Genomic DNA, 10,667 nt, shown 5'->3' on the forward strand with positions numbered 1-10,667 from the left:
TGTTGAGAAACCACCTTTCCCTGTTAGGATAAAGGATCATGCTAAAGCTTCAACTGTTGTTCGTAAGAGTAATACTAAAACATATACACCTCCTGAGCAAATTAAAGTTGAACCTAGTATTGCTATGGTTAAAGATCTCTTGGCTGATAATATTGATGGGCATGTTATTTACTTCTGTGAGGAAGCTGCTTATATTGCTAGACCTGATGCTAACATACATTGACCTGTCGTAGGCATGCCTGTTATTTCTGTTAAAATAGGAGATCATTGTTATCATGGCTTATGTGATATGGGTGCTAGTGCTAGTGCAATACCTATTTCCTTATATCAAGAAATTATGCATGATATTGCACTCGCTAAAATAGAAGGTATTGATGTTACTATTAAGCTTGCAAATAGAGATATTATTTCACCAATAGGGATTGTTAGAGATGTTGAAATCTTGTGTGGGAAAGTTAAATACCCTGCTGATTTTCTTGTTCTTGGTTCCCCACAAGATGACTTTTGTCCCATCATATTTGGTAGACCCTTCTTGAACATTGTTAATGCTAAGATTGATTGCAAAAAGGATGTTGTCACGATTGGCTTGGATGATATCACTCATGAGTTTAATTTTGCTAAATTTCGTAGACAACCCCATGATAAAGAATTACCTAGTAAAGATGAAATAATTGGTCTTGCTTCTATTGTCGTGCCTCCTACTGATCCGCTAGAACAATATTTCTAGACCATGAAAATGATATGTTTATGAATGAAAGAAGGGAAATAGAGGAAGTATTCTTTAAACAGGGTCCTATTTTGAAACACAACTTACCTGTTGAAATCCTAGGGGGTCCCCCTACACCCAAGGGTGATCCCGTGTTTGAGCTTAAACCTTTACCTGATAATCTTAAATATGCTTATCTTGATGAAAAGAAGATATATCCTATTATTATTAGTGCTAACCTTTCAGAGCAAGAAGAGGAAAGATTATTGAAAACTCTGAAGAAGCACCGTGCTGCTATTGGATATACTCTAGATGATCTTAAGGGCATTAGTCCCACTCTATGCCAACACAAAATTAAGTTGGAAGAAGACACCAAACCAGTTAGAGATCATCAACGACGGTTAAATCCTAAGATGAAAGAAGTGGTAAGAAAGGAAATACTAAATCTCCTTGAGGCAGGTATAATTTATCCCGTTGCTGATAGTGAGTGGGTAAGTCCTGTCCATTGTGTCCCTAAGAAGGGAGGTATTACTGTAGTCCCTAATGATAAAGATGAATTGATCCCGCAAAGAATTATTACAGGTTATAGGATGGTAATTGATTTCGCAAATTAAATAAAGCTACTAAGAAAGATCATTACCCTTTACCTTTATTGATCAAATGCTAGAAAGATTATCCAAACATACACATTTCTGCTTTCTAGATGGTTATTATGGTTTCTCTCAAATACCTGTGTCAGCGGACGATCAAGCAAAGACTACTTTTACTTGCCCTTTCGGCACTTTTGCTTATAGTCGTATGCCTTTTGGTTTATGTAATGCACCTGCTACCTTTCAAAGATGCATGATGGCTATATTCTCTGACTTTTATGAAAAGATTTGTGAGGTATTCATGGATGATTTCTCCGTTTACGTATCCTCTTTTGATGATTGCTTGAGCAACCTTGATCGAGTTTTGCAGAGATGCGAAGACACTAGTCTCATCTTGAATTGGGAGAAGTGCCACTTTATGGTTAATGAAGGCATTGTCTTGGGGCATAAAATCTCTAAAAGAGGTATTGAAGTTGATAAAGCTAAAGTTGATGCTATTGAAAAGATGCCATGTCCCAAGGACATTAAAGTTATAAGAAGTTTCCTTGGTCATGCCGGTTTTTATAGGAGGTTCATTAAGGACTTTTCTAAAATCTCTAGGCCTCTGACTAATTTATTGCAAAAAGATATTCCTTTTGTCTTTGATGATGATTGGGTATAAGCATTTGAAATACTTAAGAAAGCTTTGATTCACTGCACCTATTGTTCAGCCACCTGATTGGAATTTACCCTTTGAAATTATGTGTGATGCTAGTGATTATGCTGTAGGTGTTGTTCTAGGGCAAAGAGTTGATAAGAAACTAAATGTTATTCAATATGCCAGTAAAACTCTAGATATTGCTCAAAGAAATTATGCTACTACTGAGAAAGAATTCTTAGCAGTTGTATTTGCATGTGATAAGTTCATACCTTATATTGTTGATTCTAAAGTAACTATTCACACTGATCATGCTGCTGTTAAATATCTTATGGAAAAGAAAGATGCTAAACCTAGACTTATTAGATGGGTTCTCTTGCTCCAAGAATTTGATTTGCATATTATTGATAGAAAGGGAGTTGAGAACCCCATTGCAGACAACTTTTCTAGGTTAGAGAATGTTCTTGATGACCCACTACCTATTGATGATAGCTTTCCTGATGAACAATTAGTAGTCATAAATGCTTCTCGTACTGCTCCATGGTATGCTGATTATGCTAATTACATTGTTGCTAAATTTATACCACCTAGTTTCACATACCAGCAAAAGAAAAAGTTCTTTTGTGATTTAAGACATTACTTCTGGGATGACCCACACCTTTATAAAGAAGGAGTAGATGGTGTTATTAGACGTTGTGTACCTGAGCATGAACAGGAACAGATCCTACGCAAGTGTCACTCCGAGGCATATGGAGGACACCACGCTGGAGATAGAACTGCACATAAGGTATTGCAATCCGGTTTTTATTGGCCTACTCTCTTCAAAGATGCCCGTAAGTTTGTCTTGTCTTGTGATGAATGTCAAAGAATTAGTAATACTAGTAGATGTCAAGAAATGCCTATGAATTATTTTCTTGTTATTGAACCATTTGATGTTTGGGGCTTCGATTACATGGGACCTTTTCCTGCCTCTAATGGATATACACATATTTTAGTTGTTGTTGATTATGTTACTAAGTGGGTAGAAGCTATTCCAACTAGTAGTGCTGATCATAACACCTCTATTAAGATGCTTAAAGGAGTTATTTTCTGAGGTTTGGAGTCCCTAGATATCTCATGACTGATGGTGGTTCACACTTTATTCATGGCATCTTTCATAAAATGCTTGCTAAGTATGATGTTAATCATAGAATTGCATCTCCATATCACCCATAGTCTAGTGGTCAAGTGGAATTGAGCAATAGAGAGCTCAAATTAATATTGCAAAAGACTGTTAATAGATCTAGAAAGAATTGGTCCAAGAAACTTGATGATGCATTATGGGCCTATAGAACTGCATATAAGAATCCTATGGGTATGTCTCCATATAAAATGGTTTATGGGAAAGCTTGTCACTTACCTCTTGAACTTGAACATAAGGCATATTGGGCCATTAAAGAGCTCAATTATGATTTCAAACTTGCCGGTGAGAAGAGGTTATTTGACATTAGCTCACTTGATGAATGGAGGACCCAAGCCTATGAGAATGCCAAGCTATTTAAAGAAAAAGTTAAAAGATGGCATGCCAAAAGGATACAAAAGCGTGAGTTTAACGTAGGTGATTATGTTTTGCTTTTCAACTCCCGTTTAAGATTTTTTGCAGGAAAGCTTCTCTCTAAATGGGAAGGCCCTTACGTTATCAAGGAGGTCTATCGTTCCGGCGCCATAAAAATCAACAACTTCGAAGGCACGAATCCGAAGGTGGTGAACGGTCAAAGAATCAAACATTATATCTCAGGTAATCTTATAAATTTTGAAACTAATATTATTGAAATGGTAACCCCGAAGGAATACATAAGGGACACTTTCCAGAACGTTTCAAACTCCGAAAAGGAATAGGTATGTGGTACGGTAAGTAAACCGACTCCAGAACAGTTCTAATGGCAATTTTTCTCCATTTTGGAATATTTAAGAAAATAGGAAAATAAGAAGTAGTCCGGGAAGGACACGAGGCGTCCACGAAGGTGGAGGGCGCGCCCACCCCTACTGGGCGCGCCCCCCTGCCTCGTGGGCACCTCATGTGCTCTCCGGACTCCATTTTCGTACACGATACTTCTTTTGGTCGGTAAAAATTCATTATATAATCTCCCGAAGGTTTTGACCACCATATCACGCAAAAGTCTTCTGTTTTTGTTTCGAGCTATTTCTGTTACATATTTAGAGCAAGATGTCTTCTCATGAGTCAGTCGGGGAGAGTCGAGTGTCCCACCCGACACCAGGTCCAGGAGCAAAAAGCGATGCTTATCACTTTGGACCATCAACGGAGGATGAGATGGAGGCCGACTTGAAAAGGATAGATGCCATGGAGGAGGATCAAGAAGTTACCTCTCGCCTCCAAGCAGGGTTCATTATGGGGGAACTACAGAGCTCAGCTATTCCAAATTCGGTCATCCCCTCCAATGTTGAATTTCTTTCTTGTTAAAATATGAAAAAGAGTGTCACCTGTTCTCCAGAAGCTATGCAGCACCCTTGGGTAAAAGGAGCTTTAGCCGTCACAGGCAAGCTCCGCAAGGAAAATATGGACCTCAAGCAACAAGTCAATAAGCTCGAGGAGGAGAATCGTATCCTGAGGGGCATCATCGCTAAGAAGATCGCAACACCAACTCTGAAGAAGGAGACATAATCACATGGGTATGGGCACTCCCCTTGGCAACTGCCAAGCTTGGGGGAGTTGCCCCAGTATGATATCACCATCACACTCCTAACTTTATCGTTTTTCTTAGTTCGATCCTTTTGGTAATATCTTGATCTAGTAGAATAAAGTTTTGGTACGAATTAGTTTTGAGTTTTGCTTTGTGATCCCTCTATGTAATCGAGTCCGTGAGCTATATAATGAAGATTAGTGTTGAGTCAAGGGCTTTCCTATCTTGCTATGATCTTAAGTGCATAAAAGAATAAAAATAATAAAAGAGTTCGTATTGATCTTATGGATAGTAATGACTTCACACATAAAAAGTATGAGGCTTAAAAGTTGTTGAGAGTTGGCAAACGTAGTTTTGGTCATCGTTGCAATTAATAGGAAGTAATAAAGAAAAAGAGGTTTTCACATATAAATATACTATCTTGGACATCTTTTATAATTGTGAGCACTCATTAAAGTATGACATGCTAAAGAGTTGATGTTGGACAAGGAAGACAACGTAATGGGTTATGTTTTCTCACATCTTAGTTAAAGTATATTGTCATGGATCGTCTGACATGTTGAGCTTGACTTTCCCCCTCATGCTAGCCAAATTCCTTGCACCAAGTAGAAATACTACTTGTGCTTCCAAATATCCTTAAACCCAATTTTGCCATGAGAGTCCACCATACCTACCCATGGATTGAGTAAGATCCTTCAAGTAAGTTGTCATGTTGCAAGCAATAAAAATTGCTCTAAATATGTATGACTTATTAGTGCGGAGAAAATAAGCTTTATACGATCGTGTGATATGGAAGTAATAAAAGCGACGGACTGCATAATAAACATTCATATCACAAGTGGCAATATAAAGTGATGTTCTTTTGCATTAAGATTTTGTGCATCCAGCAAAAAAGCACATGACAACTTCTGCTTCCCTTTGCGAAGGGCCTATCTTTTACTTTATGTCTTTTACATTATGCAAGAGTCGTGATCATCACCTTTCCCTTTTTCATTTTATCCTTTGGCAAGCACCTCGTGTTGGAAAGATCCTGATATATATATCCAATTGGATGTAAGTTAGCATGAACTATTATTGTTGACATTACCCTTGAGGTAAAACGTTGGGAGGCAACACTATAAGCCCCTATCTTTCTCCGTGTCCGATTAAAACTCCAGAACCATAAGTATTGCGTGAGTGTTAGCAATTGTAGAAGACTAAATGATAGTTGAGTATGTGGACTTGCTGAAAAGCTCTATTATTGACTCTTTCCCATGTTATGATAAATTGCAATTGCTTCAATGACTGAGATTATAGTTTGTTAGTTCTCAATGAAGTTTTTGTACCATACTTGACATTGTGAATAGATTGTAACTTGAGCATAAGAAATCATATGGCAAAATCTATATATGTTGCTGTTATAAGAATGATCATGATGCCCTCATGTCCGTATTTTATTTTTATCGACATCTCTATCTCTAAACATGTGGACATATTCTTCAATATCGACTTCCGCTTGAGGACAAGCGAGGTCTAAGCTTGGGGGAGTTGATACGTCCATTTTGCATCATGCTTTTATATCGATATTTATTGCACTATGGGCTGTTATTACACGTTATGTCACAATACTTATGGTTATTCTCTCTTATTTTACAAGGTTTATCATAAAGAGGGAGAATGCCGGCGGCAGGGATTCTGGGCTGGAAAAGGAGCAAATATTGGAGACCTATTCTGCACAACTCCAGAAGTCCTGAAACTCCACGAAAGTCATTTTTGGAATTAATGATAATTATTGAGCGGGATAAGTACAAGAGGGGGCCCACACCCTGGCCATGAGGGTGGGGGGCGCGTCCAACCCTACTAGGCGCGCCCCCTGCCTCGTGGGCCCCCTGGTGGCCCTCCGGTGCCCATCTTCTGCTATATGAAGTCTTCTACCCTGGAAAAAATCATAAGCAAGCTTACGGGACGAAACTCCGCCGCCACGAGGTAGAACCTTGGCGAAACCAATCTAGGGCTCTGACGGAGCTGTTCTGTAGGGGAAACTTCCCTCCGGGAGGGGGAAATCATCACCATCGTCATCACCAACAATCCTCTCATCGGGAGGGGGTCAATCTCCATCAACATTCACCAGCACCATCTCCTCTCAAACCCTAGTTCATCTCTTGTATCCAATCTTTGTATCAAAACCTCAGATTGGTACATGTGGGTTGCTAGTAGTGTTGATTACTCCTTGTAGTTGATGCTAATTGGTTTATTTGGTGGAAGATCATATGATCAGATCCTTAATGCATATTAATACCCCTCTGATTATGAACATGAATATGCTTTGTGAGTAGTTACGTTTGTTCCTGAGGACATGGGAGAAGTCTTGCTATTAGTAGTCATGTGAATTTGGTATTCGTTCGATATTTTGATGAGATGTATGTTGTCTCTCCTCTAGTGGTGTTATGTGCACGTCGACTACATGACACTTCACCATTGTTTGGGCCTAGAGGAAGGAATTGGGAAGTAATAAGTAGATGATGGGTTGCTAGAGTGACAGAAGCTTAAACCCTAGTTTATGTGTTGCTTCGTAAGGGGATGATTTGGATCCATATGTTTCATGCTATGGTTAGGTTTACCTTAACAGTTCTTTTGTAGTTGTGGATGCTTGCAATAGGGGTTAATCATAAGTGGGATGCTTGTCCAAGAAAGAGCAGTACCCAAGCACCGGTCCACCCACATATCAAATTATCAAAGTAACAAACGCGAATCATATGAGCGTGATGAAACTAGATTGACGATAATTCCCATGTGTCCTCGGGAGCTCTTTTCTCATTATAAGAAATTGTCCAGGCTTGTCCTTTGCTACCAAAAGGATTGTGCCATCTTGTTGCACCTTATTTACTTTCATTGCTTGTTACCCGTTACAAATTATCTTATCACAAAACTATCTGTTACCTACAACTTCAGTGCTTGCAGAGAATACCTTACTGAAAACTGCTTGTCATTTCCTTCTGCTCCTTGTTGGGTTTGACACTCTTACTTATCGAAAGGACTACTATAGATCCCCTATACTTTGTGGGTCATCATCTATCACCACCGTTGAGATGGCCGCCAGGCACCTCCGTCGCCTTGACGACGAGCTCGCCAAGATCAATGAGGAGTGGTCGCTTAGTGACTGCTCCGACAATGTCGGCAGGGGAAGGCCGTGCTACTTGTGAGTTGTCTTGGTATTTCCTCGAAGAGGAGAGGATGATGCAATATACTAGAGATAAGTATTTCCCTTAGTTATAGAACCAAGGTTATCAATCCAGTAGGAGATCCCAGCAACACTATGTAAATAGCACTTGCACACAGACAACAAATACTTGCAACCCAACGTGCAGGGGGGTTGTCAATCCCTCAATGGTTATGAGCCAGATTAAACGATATAGTTTTTGATAGCTAGATCAAACAAAAATACAAAATAAAAAAATTGCAGCAAGGTATTTTTTATTTTAATATATGATAGGAAATAGACCCCGGGGCATAGTGTCACTAGAGGCTTCTCTCATAATAATAGCATACGGTGGGTAGACAAATTACTGTTGGGCAATTGACAGAAAAGCAGATAATTATGATGATACCCAAGGCAATGATCATGTATATATGCATCACGTCCGAGACAAGTATACCGAAACGATTCTGCATCTACTACCATTACACCACATATCGACTGCTATTTGATTGCTTGTATCTATGTTTGTATTTCCCCGAAGAGGAGAGGATGATGCAGCATAGCGGTAAGTATTTCTCCCAGTTATAAAAAACAAGGTATCAATCCAGTAGGAGGATCCACTAAACTTTGTAAGCAGTACCTTCACACAAATAACAAAAACTTGTAACCCAATGTGTAAGAGGGGTTGTCAATCCCTCCTCGGTATTAAGATAGATTAAATTGCATGAGATTGGATAAATAGATCTAACAAAACACAAAACAAATAGGTAAAGAAAAAGTGCAGCAAGGTATTTTTGAATTTTTGGATTAGTAGATCTGAAAACAATATGATAGAAAATAGATCCGGGGACCATAAATTTCACTAGAGTCTTCTCTCGAAAAAATAGCATACGGTGGGTAAAGAAATTACCATTGGGAAATTGATAGAAAAATAATAATTATGACGATATCCAAGGCAATGATCATGTATATATGCATCACGCCCAAGATTAGTAGACCGACTCCTACCTGCATCTACTACTATTACTCCACACATCGACCGCTATCCAGCATGCATCTAGTGTATTAAGTTCATGAAAAATGGAGTAATGCAATAAGAACGATGACATGATGTAGACAAGATCTATTCATGTAGGAATAGACCCCATCTTTTTATCCTTAATGGCAACGATACATGTGTGTCATGTCTCCTTCTGTCACTGAGATTGAGCACCGCAAGATCGAATCCATCACAAATCACTGAGGGAGTCCTGGATTACGGGGTCCTCAGGCAGCCGGACTATATGCTTATGCCGGACTGTTGGACTATGAAGATACAAGATTGAAGACTCCGTCCCGTGTCCGGGTGGGACTCTCCTTTGCATGGAAGGAAAGCTTGGTGATTCGGATGCGTAGATTTCCTTCTCTGTAACCGACTCTGTGTAACCCTAGCCCCCTCCGGTGTCTATATAAACCGGAGGGTTTTGTCCGTAGGACAAGAACAATAACAATCATAGGCTAGCTTCTAGGGTTTAGCCTCCATGATCTCGTGGTAGATCAACTCTTGTAATACTCATATCATCAAGATCAATCAAGCAGGAAGTAGGGTATTACCTCCATAGAGAGGGCCCGAACCTGGGTAAACATCGTGCCCCCCGCCTCTTGTTACCATTAGCCTTAGACGCACAGTTCGGGACTCCCTACCCGAGATCCTTTGGTTTTTACACCGACATTGGTGCTTTCATTGAGAGTTCCACTATGACCTCACCATAAGGCTTGATGGCTCCTTAAATCATCTACAATGATGTGGTCCAGGGCGAGGTTTTCCTCCCCGGACAGATATTCGTATTCGGCGGCTTCGCACTGCGGGCCAACTCGCTTGGCCATCTGGAGTAGATCAATAGCTACGCTCCTGGCCATCAGGTCAGGTTTGGAAGCCTGAACTACACTGCCGACATCGCGGAGATTTGATCTTCGACGGATTCGAGCCCATGACAGGTGCGCCCTACAGCCGCGATGAGCATGATTTAGATCTGTCATCAAACGGCGATCAGGAGATCACACCTGCAGCTGCCCCGACTTTAAATAGGGAGCAGATCGTGCCGTCTGAGGACGGGTGGATGGACCCCGTCACGGAGGCCGCACACTCAGTGGCGATAGAGCCGAACACCGGTCTCACTTCCAAGGAGGTCTGTGTCATCGGACCCTCGGACTCGTCTCCGGCCATAGGCTCCGAACCGTGTACATCCGTGCCCATCGAATCTAACTGGGTGCCGATCATGGAGTTTACCTCCGCGCATATCTTTCAGCACTCGCCCTTGGGCGACATGCTGAATTCACTAAAGTCTCTCTCACTGTCAGAGGACTCTTGGCCGAACTATGTCCGGCTTGAGTGGGAAGCAGACGACGAAGGAATTTGTTGCCAACCCACCACCCACTTAATAGCCACTATCGATGACTTAACCGACATGCTTGATTTCGACTCTGAAGACATCGACGGTATGGACGATGACGTTGGAGAAGAACAGGAACCACCGCCCACGGGGCGCTGGACGGCAACCTCATCATATGACATATATTTGGTGGATACACCCAAAGAAAATAATGGCAAGGATCAAAAGGATGAAACGGAGGGTGACCCTCTGGAGAAGCAACCTAAGCGCCGACGTCAGCGGCGCCGCTCTAAACCCCGCCATAGCAAAAACAGCGATACCGACACCAAAGACAATAGCACTCCGGATGATGCCGAAGACGAAAACAATCCCACCGAGCCAAGCTTCGAGTAGGCCGGACGGGAGAACGGGCAAGCTAGCCCCGATGAACATGCAATGGATGAAGATTCGGAGGATGACAATTACATGCCCCTCTCCTAAGATGAGGTGAACCTCGGCAACGA

Source organism: Triticum aestivum, chromosome 7B, assembly GCF_018294505.1.
Source record: "Triticum aestivum cultivar Chinese Spring chromosome 7B, IWGSC CS RefSeq v2.1, whole genome shotgun sequence".
NCBI lineage: Eukaryota > Viridiplantae > Streptophyta > Magnoliopsida > Poales > Poaceae > Triticum > Triticum aestivum.